Genomic DNA, 22151 nt, shown 5'->3' on the forward strand with positions numbered 1-22151 from the left:
AGCCAAAGTCTTTGAAAAGTGCTATTCTCTGTGGACAAGCAGCACTGCCATGGAAATGGGCTCTCTGATGAGCGGATCTTTGGCTGATTTAGTAGCAGTTCTTAACTTCAAAAGACAAGGTGAACATGGTTATGGTAACAGACAGTTGGGCCAGCACAATAATCACAGAGTCATGAGAAAGTGATCTTTGACAGTGTTAATTGGTCAAGGGATCCCCAGTACAAAAACATAAGAGAAACCCACTAAGATCCTTTTTGATATAAAAATAAAACAAAAGTAAACAATGACAGAACAGTAAAAGCTTCAGAATTTTGAAGAACAAAGGCATAAAATGAGCTGCCGTGATAGAGTCTGAACCCAATAACCAATGCCCACATCTGAGTCATTTTACAGACCTAGAAGCCCACCATGGAAGGAAAGAGCCCAGAAAATCCTTGAGAAAAGACCCTAACATGACATCACATATAAATGATGTATAAATCTTTCTTCTGGGCTTCTCCAGTGGTATCTGCAGCTATTTTGCAAGGATGAGAGAAAAAAAAACACTTTTGGAGATTACTGAACATTGGCTCTGAGCAACAATTAATCTATGAAAACCCAAGTTTTCACTATGTTCCACTGGTCAGAATGAAAGCTAATGGGGCCAGTTGACAAGAGAGTTTTGTAGATTTAGTCACTCTTAAAGTGGATCTAGGACTTCCAAAAACCATCTTGTTCATATTTTCCCAGTTCTCAAGATAGAGTTTGAATAGAAATACTCAGCAACTGGCCAAATCCCCATATTGGCCCTTGACCCCCATAATAAAGGCTTAGATTATGGTAGGAATGACCAAATGTAAGTCCCAAAAGGTACCTACACTCCCAAAATGTTGAATCAAAGGCAGTACCACACACCTGGGCTAATCAGAGAGACTAAAGGTCGCCCTTCAACTATTACCATATTCTTATCTAATTTACCTATCTGGCCTTTGCAGAAGAGAGATGGCTCTTGCATAATGACAAAGAATTATTTTACATTTAATTAGGCTGTCACATAATAAGGATGCTATCGTTTGGTAGAGAAAATCAATCCAGCCCCTGGATAGTAGCTGGAATGTAGCTATTGATCTGACCAATGCTTTTTTCTCTGTCCCAATAAATAGAAAATACTTGGTGTAGTCTGTTTTCACCTGGCAGGGACAGACGCACACCTTCACTGGCTTCACTATGTAAGAGCAATATGAACTCACTGACTGTGCCATAATTTAGTCCACAGAACATCACAGTGGTCTATAAACTGACAACTTTATGCTAATGCAACTCAGTGCACAGGAAGAGTAAGTAAGTACCCGAGACGTGTTCTTAATATACGCACACATATCAAAAAATATATAAAAGACATGAAAAATACAGAGACCTATTACTTCAGTGAAATTTCTACATACCAATGATCTCAGAACTTCTCAAAATGTCACCACCAACATGAAAGAAAAGTATTGCACTGAACATCCCCCATCTCTAAGAAAGGGAAGCTGTGCTTGCTCAACTCTTGTATTTTGTAGAAAATACACATGACATTTGGTTACGCTTCTCCAAATAATTAACTGGTCATCCAAAAGTCCTCAAACTTTGAGTGTGGTACAGAGCAATAGAACATTCTCTAGAAGATCTGTACTTTAATACATATCTTCAAATTTCAAAGTACAGCATCTTTTTCAGTAAGGATAACATTTGCCTTTTGAGAAAACCTTGCCTTGCTATTGAACCCTGGTAGAGACTGAATGTTTGAAAGCAGTACACCATGCGACTGTAGAAATTAAGCAGCCCACCATGTACTATGTCTTATCTCATCTATTGAGCTCTAGTCAGCTATTCCTTGTAGCATTCCATCATCTCTGGGAAATTGTTTGTATTTGAACAGGATCAAGTAGGTCCTAACAACACAAGTTACAAGAGCAGATGATTCATATTCTCAGTGCGTCTACTCCTGCCAAGCTGCTGATGTTCTCTCAAACCACACCTCTGCTTCATTAAGAGAGCTCTATGACTAGGTGACTGAGAAGAAAAATAATCCAGATTACTATTGACTTCGTTGGACGTGACAATACTAAGAAGCTCCCTGTAGGAACCTCTATGTATTCTTCTGGCCCACATTGTGTAAGCAGTATTTCTTTGTCCCTTTTAATGCAGCTCAATCACCCCTCCTACAGAAGTAGACTGCTACATTATGCCAATCTCACTTGGAGGTGACCTGATGGTCAGTGTAGAAAAATAAATATTCCCAATGGGCAGAACTTCAAACAGTACACATCATGATCCACTTATCTGGAAAGGAGATAAGCTACAGGTCTACATTAATTTATGGACAATAGCTAATAATTTCATTGGATTTGGGAAGAACAAGATTGGAGAATTAGTGATAAAAAAAGATTAGAGTCAAAACCAATCTAGACTTTTAGACTATTCTACAGTTGAGAAAGTTTGTGTCCCACGTGAATACACAAAAAGACTGCCACCTTATACAGAAAGTTTTCAGTAGATGGTTGGACAAGATGACCTGCCATGTGGATTTGCTAACCTCTTTCAATAGTCACATAATTATTGAATTATAAATGTATAAAAATATAAATAAATAGCTCATGGAAAAAAGTGGTCATTGTTTCAGAGTTTATGCATGAGCTTAACAACTTAGACTTCCTCTCCCCCAGATGTCTGGATATTACTTCTGCTGAGTGCCCAGTTTGAAAGCAACACTGAACAAACATGAGTCCTGCCATATGGTACCATACCCCAAAAGGAATAACCAGCCACCTGATGGCAGGTTAATTACACAGGGCCTCTTCCAACATGGTGAATGTTGGAATCTGTCCTCTCTGAAATTGATACATTCTAGATATAGATTTGTCTGTCTTGTCTACCGAGCTTCTGCCAGCAACACCATCTGTGGACTTACCAAATGCTCACTTGCTGTCACTATAATTCACATAACATCACTTCCAACTAGGGATCTTATTTTATAGCAAAATTATTAGGACATTAGATTGATGCATTTACAATACGTTAAGATTTCCAACCAGAAGCAACTGGATTTATAAACCAGTGAAGTGACTTATTATAGATTTAGTTTTGGTGCCTATTGGGAGATACCTTACAAAGTTAAGATGACATCTTGTAGAATACAGTATATCTACAAAGTAGAAACCAATACACAGTGTTTTTTCAGCCATGGCCAGAACGTATGAGCTTAGGAAACAAGAAGTAAAAATGGGAGTGGTACTTCTCACTATTCCTTTAATGGCCCACTAACATAAATTTTACTTCACATCCTTGCCACTATCAACTACATTGGTTTAAGGATCTTAGTACTCAAGGAAGGGTACTTTCACCAAGAAACACAATAGTGTCTCAAACCACTTGACAAACCAAACAAGAGGATTACTATGTTGGCTGCAGGGTTAAACATGTTTAAAAAGTAGTAATTCCTGCTACACAATGTAAACATAAAATAATATTTCTTTAACACAAGGATTTCCATAGGGTGCTCCTTAGTATTTCCATGTGTTTTAGCAAATATTTTTGGAAAGCAAGAGCACCTTCACAGATGCAGAACCACCAAGGGCTCCAACCCTAAGGAATAGGATTCCTAAGTAAAGAACCCCAGTTCACTGAGCCAATACTAGCTAAAGATAAAAGTAATATGGAATGGTTAGTTGTTGATGAAGAACGTTATACACATCAACTAAAGACAATATGCAGAAAACATAACAGATTTTCTGTTTTATCCTTGCTTTATTTAGTATATTTTGATAGTATTTACTTTATAATTTAGTCCACATTTAAAAATTTCAAGGCAGAATTGAGGAAACATATCATTACATATATTAGACCTAAAAAAGATTGTACTAAATAAAGAATCTTAGGGTGTCCTTATCTGGGAAGAGGATGAAGATTTGTTTATATGAGAAATTGCCACCTTATTGGGTGGGAACATAGTTTTTGTTGCTATTGTTGTTTTAAGTCTGAAAAATGGATATATGTCCAGATAAAGGGTGACATCTGTTTTTCTTGACTGCTCAAAATATTTTCAATACTCATCTTGCTTTTGATTGTTTCCTATTTTGTGGATCTTATTTTCCCAGGTGGAATCCCAAAAACTACATCTTTACAGATTCTTTTTACAAACCAGACAAGCCATGTTATCTGGTTTCTGCCTTGTGGGAAAATAGGATCTGCATAGTGAATTCATTTTTTGATGGTGTGAATGCCACCAGAGGGAGAGGGAGAGATGGAGGCCCTCCTTGGAACTGATCTGTGGTGTGGTTCTGGATTTCATGGTGGTGACAAACCACAGCTCCCCCATTAGTCCAGTTCTGTGGTGTACCTCAAGGTATTGTTCCTGGAAGCTTAATCTATTTTTCCAGCTCTTCCAATGACCCTGTGTAGGGAACCCTATGGTTTATCATTTGAACCAAGACACACTTGGGAGGGAAAGGGGCTGCTATTAATAATGTCAAGGATAAACTAGAATTACACTGAACAGATGAGACATGTAGTGACTCTAATGCCATGATTTACTTCGTACATTTTGATGATTGAATTAGTCAGAATAGACTTGATTTTTACTAAGAACCCTAACCAAAATACCATTGGATTTTTAAGATTATAAAATGAGTTCACAATGTAAGTGGACCCTGAGTACTATTTTGTGCCTATATAATACAGGGGAGAGTATTCTATTCTACAAATTCATAAAGCAAGTTCAAATTAATTCAGATTCATAGTATTTATTATATCAATATTAGTTGATTTAATGTAACCATATGCTGGTTGCCTAAAGAACCATGACTTACACTGATGTTATATACCCTTCATGAAGCCTAGGGAATGGAAATAAAGATTCTTGTAATGTTCTTATAAATAGTGACTCACTAACATGTAGGTAAGTTGCGTTTGTTAAATGCAATCCTACTAGAATAGAATATATACTTTAGGAAATCTTTAAGTTAATGTCCATGTTAAAATTGTCATTATCTAATTTCTATATAAGTTATTATTTTATGCTATAGACACATAGCTATAGGCATATTGTTGTATGCTAGAAATATAAGTATTTGCTTACTAATATCAGAAATCCAAGAAGAAACAAGTATCAGTCTCACTCATCATTCCAGTGTCTTCGTTCAAAAAATATTACTGAAAAGTTACTGGCACTTTTCTTACTCATTGAGCAGTTCATATAGGCACTAGGCTAGCAGCTGAGAAGATCATGATGAGTGAAACAGACATGATCCTAGGGACATGAGTCCAGGTTTCTCAAACAGGAAATGCAGCAATCAAATCATAATACAAATAAATAAATGGTAACAAATTTAAATCAGTGCTGCAAAGGCAATGTATAGGATACTCATGAGCCCCCGGGGTGGGTGGTGCGTCAGGGAAGAGCTTTCTGAGGAAGTGGCATTTGAAGGGACACCTGAAAATGATGAGACAATAAGAGTGGGAGTTCGTGTGGGAGAACAGGCAGCTCTAGGCACATCAAAGGCTATGAAGCACACCTGGGCGTGGATTTCTGTTCTAGGCACTGAACAGAGACCTGTGCAGGTGGGGCTGAGAGTGAGGGTGAGTGGCACCTCGGGGACACTGGAGGCGGCGGCCACCCACCCCCACAAGGGCCTGGGGAGGTGAACAGGAAGGAGGCCTTGACAAAGTCCCCCTCCTATTCTGGGGCACTGGGTAACAGTAACAGCCTTAAATACCAGGAGCTAGTGCAGGAATTCTACCTGAAATTATAAAAAGCAAAGAGAGGAGAGGGACACTCAAACCAAAGTCCCTGTGGGAAAGCCAAAAATTAGGAGTCCAGACAAAACCATCAACACCAAAAAGATGGCATTTAGATCGAGATGCTAGATTGAACCATATACTACCTATCCTCCCTTTCCCAAATCTCTTAGCCTATGGGAAAAAATTAATTTTCACTTCTAAAGGATAATTGTGCTGAAAAACCAACAAAAATAATTATACCATCACCTAACCAGAAATTCGAGGAAGAAATAAAGCAGATGGCAAATTGAAGGGGAATAAGAGCCAGTAAATCCCAAACAAAACAAACAAAACCTCCACCCAGCCTAAAACGCAAACAGGAGAAACAATTTAAGTGAATTCGCAGTTTATAAAAATTGTTTCTAATCAAAATTACTATTGAAGAGAGCTTTATTCTCACTGCACTCATTTGTATATTTAAATGTAAAGCATTATGCATGTATTACGTTGGGAATCCTTTCAGGAGGCCCAGGTCTGCTAGGGGCTTAGAACACCTGGAAAAACAGCCCCGAGAAATTGATCTCCAGTTCATCCATTCTTACAGTAAGCACTCAGGAATGTGCTGGGCTGGTCACGAGTCACTTTGCATCTGGTGAGCATTAGAAACTTAACCAAAGTCTCCAGAACAGTGGAGAGTGATCAAAAGGGACTAAAAACCTCTGAGCAATAGCAAAACAACTTCTTCAAAACCCTTCAGAGTTCTCTCTGTCAACAGGGGGTGCTACCAGCAGCAAGACACCTAGGTGGCAGATGACAGTCCCATATGCTGTCACTCCAACGGGGAGACCGCTGCTGTGCCTTTTGCCCCCAGAATTGTCTGGATAGAGCAGCTTACATCTTTTCTACTCCCAGTTAAGGAAGTTGTGTTATGTACCCGAAAGTGTGCTGTCTTCCAGTCAACACAATTATCTTTATAAAAACTGCACAATTACCTATTTTTAAAAAATAAATGAAAAATTATCCTTGAAAAGCTCTTGAGAAGAGGCCATATTGCAGACAATCAAAATATCTCTGAAGCACCCAGCACAAGTGATGTTTCCTTGTTGGAACAGAATATTTCTTTGGTTAAACACCTTACATTTAGAAGCCATGCCACAAGGACAAAGCTCTATCTCTAATCATTATTGTCACAATAATGTAGTGAATGCTTTTAGGACAAGGAGTGTGTGAATGCCAAAAATGGTGGAAAGAACAACAGATATGCATCTCCCATCTGAGATTTGCTTGTTCTGGGACAAACCTGCTTGCACAGAATGACGGCAAAATCATCTGTCATATTTAAAATTTTGTTTTTAAGTTTCTCCTATAATGTAATTGAATTCTGAAGAATTAAGTATAAACGTAATATAACTCCACTGCAAAAATAAGACCATTCCAGATATACTCTAAGCTTAGAGGCAAGAAAAATAAAAAGCAGGTAGCTTCAGCACAATTATCAGAGTAATTCATTAAATTGCGGTCTTTGGATAAGCTATACGATTTAGCTTTTCCTCTTCCCCTGAAAGTGGAAAAAGGTAGCTACTGCTGTTTGCCCCTCTATCACGACCACCAAAAGCAAACAATCTGCCTAGTGTACGAGTGCTGGAGCTAGAGAAAGAAGAAAAACAATGAAGTTACTCCAAACCTCCATATTGACAGGAGAGAAAGAAGAGAAAAGAAAAGGAATAGATAAATCAGGCACTTGTCTCCAGGACAGAAATTTGCAGATTTTGTTCTCTAAGGTAGGTTTTCTGACACAAGAAGATGTAATTGGGACCAGAGGAGCAGTAAAGAAGGCCAGATAGTTGAAGTTGCCAAAAAATGATAGGGAACCCTGCCTTCGAATCCAAAATCAAGCTACTCACAGACTCTGACTAATCATATGTCCTGCCCAATCCTCAAAGAGCACTGAGAATCACTAAACATTTGGGAGAACATTTACCAAAACCCAATCTAAGGAAAATTACCTTTCAAACAAACAAAAAATCTTTTAAGTTAAAATATGTCCTTAGCAATGTCTGGATATCTCATGCTACATAACAAATTACCAACCTGTGGCTAAACACAAGCATTTTACTCTATTTCACCATTTTGTGAGTCAGGAAATTGGGCAAATGTCAGGGGGGTGATTTTTCTACTTCTTCTGTCATCAGCTGAGGTCACTTGATCATATGCAGCTGACAGAAAAACGAGGCTAAAGTTTCCAAGACAGATTTATTCAATGCCTGGTGGGGGTGGCTAGAAGAATGGGCTTGTTGAAACTATCTACCAGAACACCTACAAGCTGACTCTAAACATGGCAGCCTCAGAGTAGTAAAACTTCTTACATGATGGCTGGCCTCCCCAGAGCAAAGACTCCAAGAAACCCAAGTGAAAGAGTCTGAGGACCAAGGGTTTCTTAGGAAATCCGAGACTATCACTTCTGCCCACATTCTAATGGTCAGCATAATTAAGGCCACACCAGATTCAAAGGTAGAGAATGAGAGTCTACCTCTCATTGGAAGGAATAGTGAAGAATTTGTGACCATGTTGATTGAATCTACCACAGATGGATCGTTTCCACTTATGGCCATGATGGAATGTATGCAAGGTCAATATACAAAATTCACTTGCATTTATATATACTAGCAACAAGTAATGGGAAAATGAAATGTAAACAGTATCATTTAAGATAGCATTGAAACACAAAAAATACTTAACAAAGTATATGCAAAACCTATATTTTGAAAACTATAAAACACAGCTAAGAGAAACCCTAAATAAATAGAAAGATATACCATATTCATGGTTTGCAAGACTAAATACAGTTATGATATAAATTCTCCCCAAAGTTATTTATAAATTTAACATAATTTCAATCAAAATTTTAGATGTTTTTGCATCAATTGGCATACTGATTCTAAATTTATATGGAAATGCAAAAGACCAAGAATAACCAAAACTATTCTGAAAAATAAAATTGGAGGACATACACTACCTGATTTTAAGACTTACTACAAAGCAAAAGTATGATATTGGCATAAAGATGGACATATAGATTAATAAAACAAAATTGAAAGTCCAGAAATAGACGTAAACATATATGGTCAGTTCAATTTTTACAAAGATGCCGAAGTAATTCAATAGGGAAAGAATTGTCTTTTCAACAAGTTTGCTGAAGCAACTAGATACCTATGTTTCTAATTGGAGGGGAAAAAAGAACCTTGAGTAATTCATTGCATCATACACCAAAAGCACTAACCATAGGAAAAAAATTATAAATACTTCATGAAAATTAAAATTTTCTATTCTTTGAAGATAGTACTTTTCAAAAAACACCAAGAAATAAGAAAATAGTTAAGCCACAGACAGGGAAAACCTATCTGGAACACGTACAAAGGACTTGTAACCAGAATCCTTATGAATCAATAAAAAGACAAATGACTCAATTTAAAAATGGGCAAAAAGATTTGAACAGGTATCCCAAGGAAGACATATGAATGTCCACAAAACACACAGAAAGATATATGACATCATTACACATTTGGGAAATGCACTTTTAAGCTATAATGACATACATGTCTATTAGAATGGCAAAAATTTAAAAGCCTGAAAATAACAAATGTTGATGGGGATGTAGAGCAAATGTAACACCCATACATTACTAGCAGGATTGCAAAATAGTAGAGCTACTTTAGAGTACCATTTGGTAGATTCTTATGAAGTTAAGCATATATTTAATCATACAACCTAGCAAATTCATTCATTGGTATTTACCTAACAGACATAAAAGCATATGTCCACACAAAGACTTGCAAGTGAATGTTCATAGTTTCATTCATAATAATCTCAAACGGAAAACAACCCAAATGCTCATCCACTGGTAAGATGATAAATAAATGGCAACATAGCCATATGATGGAATACTACTCAGGACTAAAAAGGAGCAAATTACTGCATATGTAACAACATAGATGGTCACACTGGCAAAAAAAAAAAAGTCAGATATAAAAGACTACATATTATATGATTCTATTTATATAAAGTTCTAGAACGTGCAAAACTAATCTATAGTGATAAATTTCACATAAATGGTTGCCTGGTAGGAGGAGAATGGAGTATTTTCAGTGCCAAGGCACAATGCAACTTGGAAGTGATGAAGAGTTCTATATCTGGATTGGAGTAGTATATATTCTATATGCATGAGTGTATACATTTGTCAAAACCCATCTAACTACTTAAGATTGGACTATTTTGTTGTATGTACAACATACCTCTATTAAGTAGAGTTTTAAAAAACAAAAACCTTGGGGTGCCTGAGTGGCTCAGTTGGTTAAGTGTCCGACTCTTGATTTTGGCTCAGGTCACGATCTCAGGGTCATGAGATGGAGCCCTGCATCAGACTCTGTGCTGGTGTGGAGCCTGCTTAAGATTCTCTCTCTCCCTCTCCCTCTGTCCCTATCCCCCCTCCAAAAAGAACCCCCCCCCAAAAAAACACCTTTCTTTTATAAATGAGAAAAATATATCTCTGAAATTAAAAGGTCAACAGGTGGGATAAATATGGAATATTAACTCAAAGATCAAACCAGTAAACTAAAAGATCAAAAGCAATGTTTCTTAGCCCAAAAGGTCATGGCAATCTCAGATATTATAGAGTAGTAGGATATTTTGGAAAGTTGAAAAGCTCCAGCAGTCATCAACAGAAGTTCTCTAAAGAGGAAATAAAGAGGAAGAATTTTTTATAGAAGGCAAATACAATTTTCCAGAGCTGAAGAAAAGTCAAGAGGCTTCACACAATGAGTACCACTGGCTGTAGAGAAATCAGGACAAATGGGAAAAAAAAAAAATTAATTCCAACATAGATACTGGTGAAATTTAGGATTCTCAGGAAAACAAGAAAATCCTAAAAGCTTCTAGACACCAGACAATCTACAAAGGAACAAGGATCGATTGGAATCAGATTTCACATTGACTACACTGATTGTTAGAAGACAATAGTTATCTTTAGTATTCTGAGAAAAAAAAATGATTTGTAGTCTAAACTTTTGAACTAAGTCAAACCAGCATCTACTTATGAAGGTAGAATAAGGATATTTTCAGACACGTAAGAACTCAGAAAAGTCACCCTCCTGAGGCTTTTGCTGAATACCTCAGATCTTTCCACTGATTTCCATCTCCACTGGATTTACTGACTAGTATCTCTGCTTCTGGTCCTGGTCCATCACGTATCTTTTTCACTCTGCAGCTGGGACGATGTTTTGAAAATGGCAAATCTCATCAATTACTCTTCCAGTAAAACCCTTCACTGAATTTCTTTTCCACAATCATCTCCAGCCACTTTTCTTTTCCTCCAGCTACTTCTGGTCTCCTGGGAGTCCTTCCTTCTCTCCTATTTCTCTCTGAGCTACAGTCCCTGAGTCTCTAGAATGTACCATGTACCTTCCTGATTATCTTTGCTGGGGAATGCTCTTCCCTTGCGGCATTCCTCATCTTCCTTCAGCCTTTTTGTGGTCTTGACGTTATTTCCTCAGAAAAGTGTTCCATGGACCCTCACTCTCACCCCTGACCCGCCAGCAGATTAGTTTTGTTCATGACCCTAACAGCACCTGTAATTTTACTTATAATTATAGTAATTATATATGATAGAGCTGTAACTAAATACGTATTTGTATAACTGTTTGTTTAATGTCTTTTTTCCCCAATAGGCAGTAAAGTCTACAGATGTAGTCTCATGTTTCCCACAGCTTCGTGGGTGAGGATGCTGTCTGTCCCTAATGTTTGTTCTTCCCTTCACTAGGAACAAACTAAATCTTCCAGTCTCCCTTGGCTATGTGTCCAGGTTCTGGCTAATGGGGTACGAGCACAACCTGGGGGTTGTACACTTAAAGGAAACAGGTTTGATCTTCGTTTCCCCATTTCACCTTTCTGCTTGCTAGTAAACCAGCATAAAACTTACTAAGGTCGAAATCCCTGACTGGCCACCTCATACCAATCCTGGAATGATATTCTTGGACTGTTACATGAATGAGAAAAGAAAAATATTCCAGATTAGATTGCCAGGCCCCAGGCTGAAAAATACTACTCCTTCCCCCCAAAAAAGAACTCTAGAATTGCCTCTCGTTTTACTTATGATTTCTTATACACTTTCTCCTTTCACTCATGGGTACCATAAATATTTATTATATTCAATGATCTATTTATACAATCTTTCAATTTTTTATTATCCAGTTATCTAGATGCCCTCTAGAAGACCCACTGCTTCCACGTTATCAATCTTAAATTATAATGGGGAAAGAGGATGTAACTGCAAAATACCTTCTTATGAGTTATATTTGGAGTCCTAAGTGTGTCCTCACCTCAAGGAGAGATGGGCTAGCCATGCCAAAACAAGCAAATTTGATGTCAGTCTGGAAAGGTCTTATTGTAGCTTGAGTTTCTAGGGACATTGGCAAGGACAAGCTCACACATAGATGGGGCAGTCAGTTGTGTAAGCGTAGATATCATGGAGGATTGCACTAGTCCCTTCACTGATCTACCACCTACTTCTACTACGAACCCCTCAAATCTGTCTGCAAAAATGACCTTTCTAAAATGAAAATCTGATCATGTTATTTCCCCCGCTCAAAATCCTTCACTGGATTTCCATCGCCCTTGGGATAAACACCAAAACCCTCAGTGTGGCTTGTGAGCCTTTTTAGGACCCTCTCTCTGTTTCTCTAATCTTCCTGCCTCCTCCTCCCTTGCGCTCTGAGCCACGGCCACACTTGCCATCTTCAGTGGCCTCGGAAGCACCAAACGCTTCCCCCTGAAGAGCAAAGCGTTGTTGCTTTAGCTTGAAATGTTTTTTCCCTCTTGCCTCCCTCTACTTACTTCATTTCTACTTAGCTGTCTTAACTCACACGTCCCCTTTTTAGGAAAGCAGGCCTCGCATGAGTCTCCAGTCACTCACACTTCCCATTCTATACATTTACACTCTTATACTTTTTTCTAGAACTTATACAGTTGTAATTATCTATTTGTAAACATATTTGATTCAAGTATATTTTGAATCAAAGTAAATCAAGTATATCTTATTGGCCACAAGACTCAGGGGAGCAAGGGCCCTGTCTATTCTGCACACCATTGTATTTCAGGGTTTATGAGGGGATCTAATAAATGCTGGTTGAATGAAATGAATAAATGAATGGGACGTGATTTGTAAGGTAAGGGTAAAAGGCAGTCCTGCCTATCTTTTCTTTTTTAAAGACTTTATTTATTTGAGAGAGAGAGAGAGAGCATGAGCACTTAAGTGGCGGAGAGGGAGAAGCAGGCTCCCTGCGGAGCAGAGAGCCCTACGTGGATCGTGGATCTCAGTCCCAGGGTTCTGGGATCGTGACCTGAGTTGAAGGCAGCTGCTTAACTGCTTAACCGACTGAGCCCCCAGGCGCCCCTGCCTATCTTTTCCATCAGCCTGCTATTAGGGCCTGGAATTCTCGCCATTGTTTTAATCTAATCCAACATAGATTAAGGGCTTCTGGAATTTAACTGTTAAGACAGAAACGTATGCTTATGAGGCTGTATTTCCACCCATACCTGCCAACTAGAAGTAAAAGAGCAATGCCCCGTGGAAATTTTAGGCAAACCCCTTCTTGGGTACACAACGTTCTAGGGCAGAAAGGGGAAGGAGAAGCTTCCAAGAGGAGAGGTAGCATGGAGTGGTGGTTATGAGCTCAGACTTTCCAGCCTGACTCGTTTGTTTTGAAACTCTATCCCATGGTTTATGAGCTGCTAGTCCTAGGACGTTTTCTGTCCTCTCTGTGCCTCAGTTTTCTCAACTGTAAACTGGAGCTAAATATTATGTGCCTCATAGGCTTACGAGGATTCACTGAGCTCGTATTAACCAAGTGCTTAGCAGAGCACCTGACAGCGGCTAAGTGCCCTGTAAGTGTTTGTAGGTAAAACATGTGAGAGAGTCTGCTCCCAGAGTAAAGGGAAAGACATGGTGCCAGTCACCACAGTCAAGCGTATATAAATGCAACTTCAGAGGATGTAGGTCAGGTCTACCCCCTTCTTACCACCCTTAACACGTTGCTTTGGGTTAGGGAGAAATGCTACTTAGGCATTTCTCGTTATATGCAGATGTCTTCTAGGAACTGTAAACAGAGAACTATTTGACCACAGCCAATCTTCTTAGTAACGTCCAAGTGCAAGGCCTAGAATGATTCACTTTAATAAACAGGGTGTTTTGTTTTGTTTTTTAAGACAGAATCTTAAGCAGGCTCCACATCCAGCATGGAGCCTGACTCGGGGCTCGATCTCATGATCCTGAGATCATGACCTGAGCCCAAATCAAGAGTCAGACGCTTAACCGACTGAGCCACCCAGGGGCCCCTATGAAGGTGGATCCTTGTGCTCACCTCCGGCACTGATCTCTTGATTCTGCAGAATTAAAACTTCCTCTGGCCATTTCTCAAGTGCTTTCTTTATTCTCAGCAGCAGCAACTAAACATAAAATGCAGGCTCTACTCCATGGTGCCCTCTTCCCCCTGCAAATTCCCTTCTCACAATACTTTCGTTATTCAGTTGACTTTACTGCACACTGGGAGCGCAGTGAGACAGTACAGGCATATTTACCTTGTACTGTCCGTGGAGCTTTCAAGAGAACAGAGACATTTTGTGCGACATTCTCTTTAGCTCCGCTGCACCCGAGGAAACTACGAGAGATAATCCTCAACCTCACTAGAACCTTTTTATTCCTTAACACTCTGCCTTCGACTGCCCCAAATATGAGAACATCAAATTTTTCTCCCTGGAGTGTGGACTCCAGCAGTTTTAATTTCATGAAATTCACTTCTAAACTCTAACTTTCGGGCCCATCTTTGCAATGCCAAAGCCATTAAGGTCACCCTCGCTGTGAGAGGACTCTGTGTTTCAAGATCCTTTTCACAGAGACACCAAAAATACATGATCATTCTCACAGGAGATATACAGTCTCATGGAAAAGAAAAATACACAAATAATGATAAATCAGAGTATATCCTTACACCTCACAACCAAGCTACTTCTTTCACAGCCCACAGGATTCTGGGAGGAAGGACCAAAGCTGGCATGGTTCCTCTCCACTCCGTTCACTAACAAAGATTCCTGAGCTTTGGGGGAATTAAAAACCATTTCCCCTCACAAAAGGAGAAGGACCTTTGGTCTACAGCTTTTTAACTTCATGACAGTCTTTTCTCTCCCCACGGAGAACGAATTAAATTGTAACTCTCCACTCCAACTCCTCAAACAGTAAATTGAGGCTCTAAAGACAATTCCAATTCAAGGTTTCTTTTTGTTATGTGAGCTTAAATTGGAGCCCTAGAGTTATTTTAATGATAACCTTTTTGCTGAACAGTATTGTGAATGGTTTTATATTTAATACTAGCTTTGTTATTGAAGCTATAGATAAATGACTCTCAGTAATAGTAACCTTTGGTGCTTCAGTTCTGGGATCATACATTTTAAGTAAAGTGTAATGCAGAAAACAACTCAGCACCGTAATAGTTTGATTTCAGCGTATTGCTGATTCCGGGCCAAATGGTTTAGTGCATCAGATGATGTAAATTAGAGTCAAAGTGCAGAAGAGAATATTGAGCACTTATAATCACCCATTACAGGGCTGATAGTTGATAAAAAGTGTTAATTCATTTTCATCGTAAGTATCCCCTGAAAATGCTATCACATCATAGTAGTATGATATAGATACTATCATAGTGATATGATCTCTGAATGAAAGGCTCATATTTTTATTAGAATCTCATGATTAAACACGTCTTAATTGATAAATTGAGATAATAAAGATTTCCACTTAAGATGATACATTTTTAGGTCTCAAAATCCTTGTTTTCTCTTTTGTCCTTTAAATATTAATAGATATAATTTTCCTTTTACTATAGTCATAAAGAAAAGTTAAGTTCTGTTACTATTTACTTTTAACATATAACATAGACTCCAAGTTTTCTCTCTGATTCACTGGTTTTATTCCTTTTACATAGAAGATGTAAAGATTAATATGAAACTGAGGTGAGTTAGAAATATTTTATCTGCACTTATTTAAAGATGAAAAATAAAAATACTACATATGATTTCTCAACCTTTTATATTAGCCCCATTGAACTGATATATTCAAAAACAGCTGAAAACAGATCTTAGATGAACTGTGTATTCTAAATTATTATTGGTTGACTGTAACTTTGAATCAGTGTATTATGTTTTACTCTCCCAGAAAGAGCTGAATTTCAATAAACCTTTTATGTTAGCATGTTCCCCATAGAGTTAGAGAGTCAGACCTGCCAACAGTGTGTGTATTTTTCTAGCATCTATAAGACTATTTGAAATAAAATCATAGATTTTCAGAACTAGAAGTGACTTTGGACTCTTCAATTAGAATCGAAACAGCCCACTTGCCATTTGTCAGATGGCATCTGTTTGAACACCAAGAAAAATCTTTATCTTGAAAAAGAATAAAATGGAATTTGGGGGGGAATTTTTTAAACCAATATTTTAATAACTTAAATAATAGGTAAGCTAATAAGAGGCAGCAGAAGTGAGATTGTTTCATTATCTTGGTTTTAATCTGCTTTTTAAAAAAGATGTTATGTTTTTATTTGAGAGAGAGAGAGGTCACAAGCAGTGGGGGGGGAGGGGGTGAAGGCCTCGATCCCAGGACCCTGAGATCATGACCTGAGCTGAAGGCAGATGCTTAACTGCCTGAGCCACCCAGGTGCCCCTTAATCTGCTTTTTAAAAAATGGTTCAAGAACTTCATTTTTTTAACTAACTTTATCTCCCTGTTTTCCTTGTGTTATTACACACAAACTACCTGGGTGCAGGGAAAACTGCGTGGGACCCTAGGGAGATGAGGAGGGAAAAGGATGAAAGAGTGCCAGTAAGGAGAAGCCTTGAGATGTAATTTGTGCCAGTAAGGAGAAGCCTTGAGATGTAATTTGTGCCAGTAAGGAGAAGCCTTGAGTGGGTCCCAGCCTGCAAGGCATTGGAAAGGCTCAGAGAGTTTCTGAAAATGTAGATTCCCAAGTCTTGCCCTGCAGATGTAGATTCAAGAGTTTTAAGTCCAGACCCAGAAACATATATTAAATTTCTTCGGTAACTCGGACCATCAGTTGACTGTTGCCCCTCATCTTAGTCCGGTTTCCCGTGTTAGAGTATCTGAAATGGTTTTCACAAAGTTAACTAGTAATTAAAACTGAGATTTAAATCCAGGTATCTCTATCCATGGACAATAATTATTCTAACTAGTCACCAGAATTGAGACTGAAATACACATCCATGTTCCTTTGATGTTACCGGGCTTGAGGAAGAGAGAAATGAAGGTAGCGCGGACTAAATATTGACAACAGACAGCCCAGCTACATGCTTGACCCTTGAATAGGCCTAATATCTGGTCTGGAGGATTTGATTTGGCCATTCCACTAGGATTAATGAAGATAGTGGAAAATTCGAAACATGTTAACTAACCAACAACAGGGTATTTGGTACATGAGTTTTGGTATATGTTACGGTACAAGGGAAAGTATGTGTCTTTAACAAAGATAATATAGATGTCTACTTGGGACATGAAAATATATTCACAATATATATGCATACACAGAAAAAAATCTGAAGGAGACACAAAAATATTGACAGTGATTTTCTCAGTGAGTGGTTTTCTCCGTGGTAGTAAAATAGTGGAACTTTTTCTAAAGTTTGCTAATCATAGTTCCGATGTTTTGACAACAATCACATATTGATTGTAATCAACATACACACACAATACACTCACCTACAAATCCAGAAGTTTTGTGGCTTTGGAGGCAACTGTTCAGTGATTCTGTTGAACCAAAGTTCAGCCCAACAGGAATGAAGATGACGAGAAGGCTGCAGGTTTTTTCCACTTTACTGTGGGCTATTTTGTGTGCGTGTCCTGTAAAACCGAAATAAAATTATGCATAATGTGTATGTTTAAATTAATTGTGTATTTGTTGAAGGTCTGTATTTATGTGACGACTCTTCCACAGTTCCTAACATATAAATGTTAGTATCACAATAAATGTTAGTTTCCCTTTCCCTTAGGGACTTTATTGGTGGTTTAGAAGGGGTTATAATAATACAAATGTATAGCAGTTTTTTATAGGAGTAAAGGAGAGATTCTGTAATTGACCTAATATTAGATCTACAGTTCTACCAAAGACCTTGCCTTCTACTGTGTTTATTAATAATTTAGCTATAGTGTTGTACAAAGGAAGTGGAGTGTATTTACAGAGAAAATATTGAAACTTCCATTGAAGATAAGGTTATATGGTCCAGCAATAAAAATGTGTGCATGGGTAATATATTACTATCTTTTCTGTGTTGACTGGGGCTCTAGTAAGTCAAAGGTGACTATTTCTTCTATAAGACAGGGTGTGATGGAAAGAGCATTTGCTGATTTCATGACTCTTGTCCCTGCTACTGACTAGTTCTGTGATTTGGGGTAACAGATAAATATTAAGTTCAGGGTTCAAGACAAACCTAACACCCTCTATAGGAAGTGCCGCATTTAAATGTGTGTGTATCTACACAATTGCAAGTGTATGTTTACATCTGCAATATGTATCCATAAGCTAGACACACAACGTGCTCACAATATATTCCTTTTTTTAAGTTTTACTTAGGTAATCTCTATACCTACCACGGGGCTTGAACTCATGACCCCAATATCAAGAGTCACACACTCTTCTGACTGAGCCAGCCAGACATCCCTCTCCTAAGATGTTCTTAAGCTGAGGATTTCAGAGTCCATAAACTAGACGTATCACTCTTTTATAGGTCATCTAAAAATAGATCATTATCTTTGGTTAAGTCAGATGCCCTGGAAAATTAAAAATTAAACATTAAAAATAGAGGGATGACAGCACAAGGTGCTTTTCATAATCCCTGCTTCTTGCTGCCTTGGGAATTTTCTGCTAGTTTTCCGATGGTAGGTACACCATGCTGAGGCAAGAGGCAAACTGCGAGGTTGGGGATGGGACTTGGTGATGCTGGCTCCATATTCTGAGGGTACAGCTTTAGATACCCTAAGGCACCTGGGTGTAGTCCAGGCTCATAGTCCCCATAGTGATAATAACTAATATTTATTGAGTGCTTATTGTTTGTCAAATCCTGTGCTAAATATTTTATATAAATTAACTGACTTACTCTGAATTTTCTTGATGAGACAATGAGGCAGTAAAAGGTTAATTAACTTGCCTAAGTTTAGTCAGCTAATGAGAGGCAGAGCCAGGATTCTAACTTAGGGCACCTGATGCTGGAACCATACCCATAACAGAGTCCTGCACAACCTCTTCTGATATGACGACCGAGCTCCATGAAGAGAGAGGCCGGGTCTCTTGTACTTGTATTTTATTCACAAAGCCTGGTTCCAGATATATATATTCAATCAATATACCTAAATCATGAATAAATGATATCAGCGTTTCTCAATTCAGTTGCAAGGTATCGTGCAAATGATTTGTTTCAAATGTTAAAGTACCAAAGTTTCAAACTGTTAACTTAAAAAAAAAATTAAATAGAGCAGAATCAAAGTTGACTGGGGGGAAAAATATGGTCATCCTTTACTCATTTGCCTTTCGACGTCATAATAAACAAGTCCAAGTGTCTCAGTGGCTTAACACACAAGAGTTTATATCACACTTACAACATGTCCGCTGTGAGGTGAGCACGTTAGGAGGGTATCTGTCCTCAACGCAGTGCCTCTGTACCCAGGCTGCTTCCATGTGGCCCCACCATCCCAAGGTACTCAGGAAAAAAGCTACAAGGTCAAGCAGGACTTCACACTCCGGCCTGAAGTGACATACACATGATATCCCACTCCCACTCAGAAGCTACTGGCCAGAACTAGTCACACAGCCCCAACTAACTACATGGGATCTGATAGCTACAGTCTTGTGTACTCAGGACAGAGCTGGATATGTGTGAGCTCAATAATGTCTTCCATACAGCTAAAGGAATGGATATTTAGTAGCTGCCGGAATTGCTCAAAACCTTAGAGAGGCCTGCTGAAACGTGTCACGCTGACCAGTGCTGCCTTAGAGTAGGACAGAAATAAGAAGTGGGGAGACATAATTAAAAAGGCACAGGGGGGAGGGCACTGCCATGTCTCCTTTCTACTCATGAGTGGAGAATTCATACACGATTTGTCATACACACATATAGAAAGAAGGGAATTACCTCATTGCATACAAACAAAACATTTTCAATGGGTTGAGGAGCTAAATGTAAAAGAAAATCTATACAAGTATTTGCAAACATACAAAAGCATATGAGTATTTCCTTAGGCCAGGAAAGCACTTCTTAAGTGAAACACGGTACAAGACCTATAGGGGAAAAAGACTGATGTTCTACCCAGATGAAAATTAAAACTTCTCTTTGACAGAAGATACTGCCCACAAAGTTGAAAGAAAATTGATATACTGGGAGAATATATTTTCAACCTGTCCAACAGAAAAAAGAATTAATGATCAAAACATTTAAGAAATCCCAAACATTAAAAAAAAAAAAAACCACCACATCAGAAAGGAAATGCCAAGTGCCATTAAATTTATGAAAAGACACTTCACCTTAATAATAATCAAGAAAAAGCAAATTAAAACAGCAGTGAGATATTTTAAACTCATCTGACTGGTAAAAATCAACATGATTAGGAAGAGTCTTGGAAACATTGTATAGAATTATACCTTTCTGTATAATGTTGGTGGAATGTAAATAGCAGTAACTTTCTGAAGACCAGAGGCAGTAGTTACTAACATGTACATTCCTTTAACCCAGCCTCTCTACCTCTAGATTTTTATCCTATACAAATTTGTAGGTACACAACTACATGGGCAAAATGTTCATTAAAACATTATACATAGTAGGGAAAAAATGAAAACAACTTATATGTTCAATAGGGAACATGAGCTAAATTGGTGCATCTATGTCATAGACTATCACACAGCAGTAAAAAAGAGTGAGATAAAGGTAATTAGAAACACCAGGAAAAGGGGTGCCTGGGTGGCTCAATCGGTTAAGCGTCATGATCTCAGGGTCATGATCTCAGGGTCCTGGGATTGAGCCCTGTGTCCGGCTCCCTGCTCGGTGGGGAATCTGCTTCTCCCTCTTCTTCTGCCCCTCCCCCTGCTTGTGCTCTCTCTCTCTCTCTCTCTCTCTCTCACTCTTTCTCTCTCTCAACTAACTAACTAAATAAATAATCTTAAAAAAACAGGAAAAAGAAAAACAGAACTCCATAAGAAAAGGTCTGATGCTACTATTTTTAAATGTAGCGTGATTTTGAGCAACTGGTAGACTAGAATAGGGAGAATTCAATTGTAGTATTCTGACTATCACCAGTGTTGTGACATTGGAACAGTAGAGAAGGAAGTACATAACATTGTTTATCTCTGCAGCGAACAATATTTACAGTCGAGATAATGTAAGTGCTGCTTATTACTTTTCCTCTTTCAGAATCAACTTACAAAGCATTAAAGACTTAATCAAGGTTATAAAAGATTCAAAAAGTTACCAACAGAAAATTGTTACTGACCATAACACTGTTACAATAAAAGTAACACTGGCATGATGTAGTTGGTGGAAGAGGCTGGAAGCCGACGATGGCAAGGGTCAGTCCGCTCACATCTTATCTCTTAGAGAAGGAGAAACACTTCCAGGGGGACTTTTGCTTGGTGTGTACGTTTCAAATTTTTGTAAAGTGAATGTATCATATATTCTTTCTGGACTTAATAATAAATTAAAAATTTTAATTTCAATTTTTAAGAAAAAGAAAAAATGTGGGAATAATTCCTTAAAAGCCCTCCAAGACCTATTTAAATATCTAGATATATCTGTGTTTTTTATCTAATTATCTGAAAAATTCTATTTTCCATTTTAAAGCAGAATCATTGTTGAAATCCAATACATTTTTTAAGTGTTTCCTAGTATATACATATAAAGAATCCAAAGTATCTGTCTTTAATTTTCCTATTTAAATCAATGTGTAATTAAGTAATACATCTGAAATTCCTATAATACTAATATGATACCAAATGAGAAAAACAGAACAGAAACATCACCCTAAGATGATGTTAAAAGCATTTAATCATCCAATATAATTATCTCTTTAGCCCCAATTATAGTATATTATTATCCCTACTGATGTGCCAAGGGTCTTGGTTCATGGATAAAAGTAGTGGCATTAAAAAAAGAAAGAGAGAGAGAGAGAGAACTCCTGGTCTGATGATAGTCAACATCTATTTACTATTTAAAAATACCTTAGTGTCCTACAAGTTCCTGCATTATGTTGCTTCTAATCTCAAATTAAAATGAAGGGAAGACTTGAAGCATGTGAAGTGTGTGAGTAAGAGCTTA

General features: G+C 38.0%; 1 long non-coding RNA gene across 1 annotated transcript in view; it reads right to left on the bottom strand.

Annotated features, from left to right (window-relative positions):
- Positions 1–22151, bottom strand: part of LOC121100431 — an 80325-nt gene that overhangs the window by 46186 nt on the left and 11988 nt on the right. The window contains exon 2 of the long non-coding RNA XR_005832235.1: positions 17554–17694. This is a non-coding gene — a long non-coding RNA (uncharacterized LOC121100431). The remainder of the gene's footprint in view (positions 1–17553; positions 17695–22151) is intronic.

Source organism: Ursus maritimus, unplaced genomic scaffold (assembly GCF_017311325.1).
Source record: "Ursus maritimus isolate PB19 unplaced genomic scaffold, ASM1731132v1 scaffold_4, whole genome shotgun sequence".
In the NCBI taxonomy this organism is placed as follows: domain Eukaryota; kingdom Metazoa; phylum Chordata; class Mammalia; order Carnivora; family Ursidae; genus Ursus; species Ursus maritimus.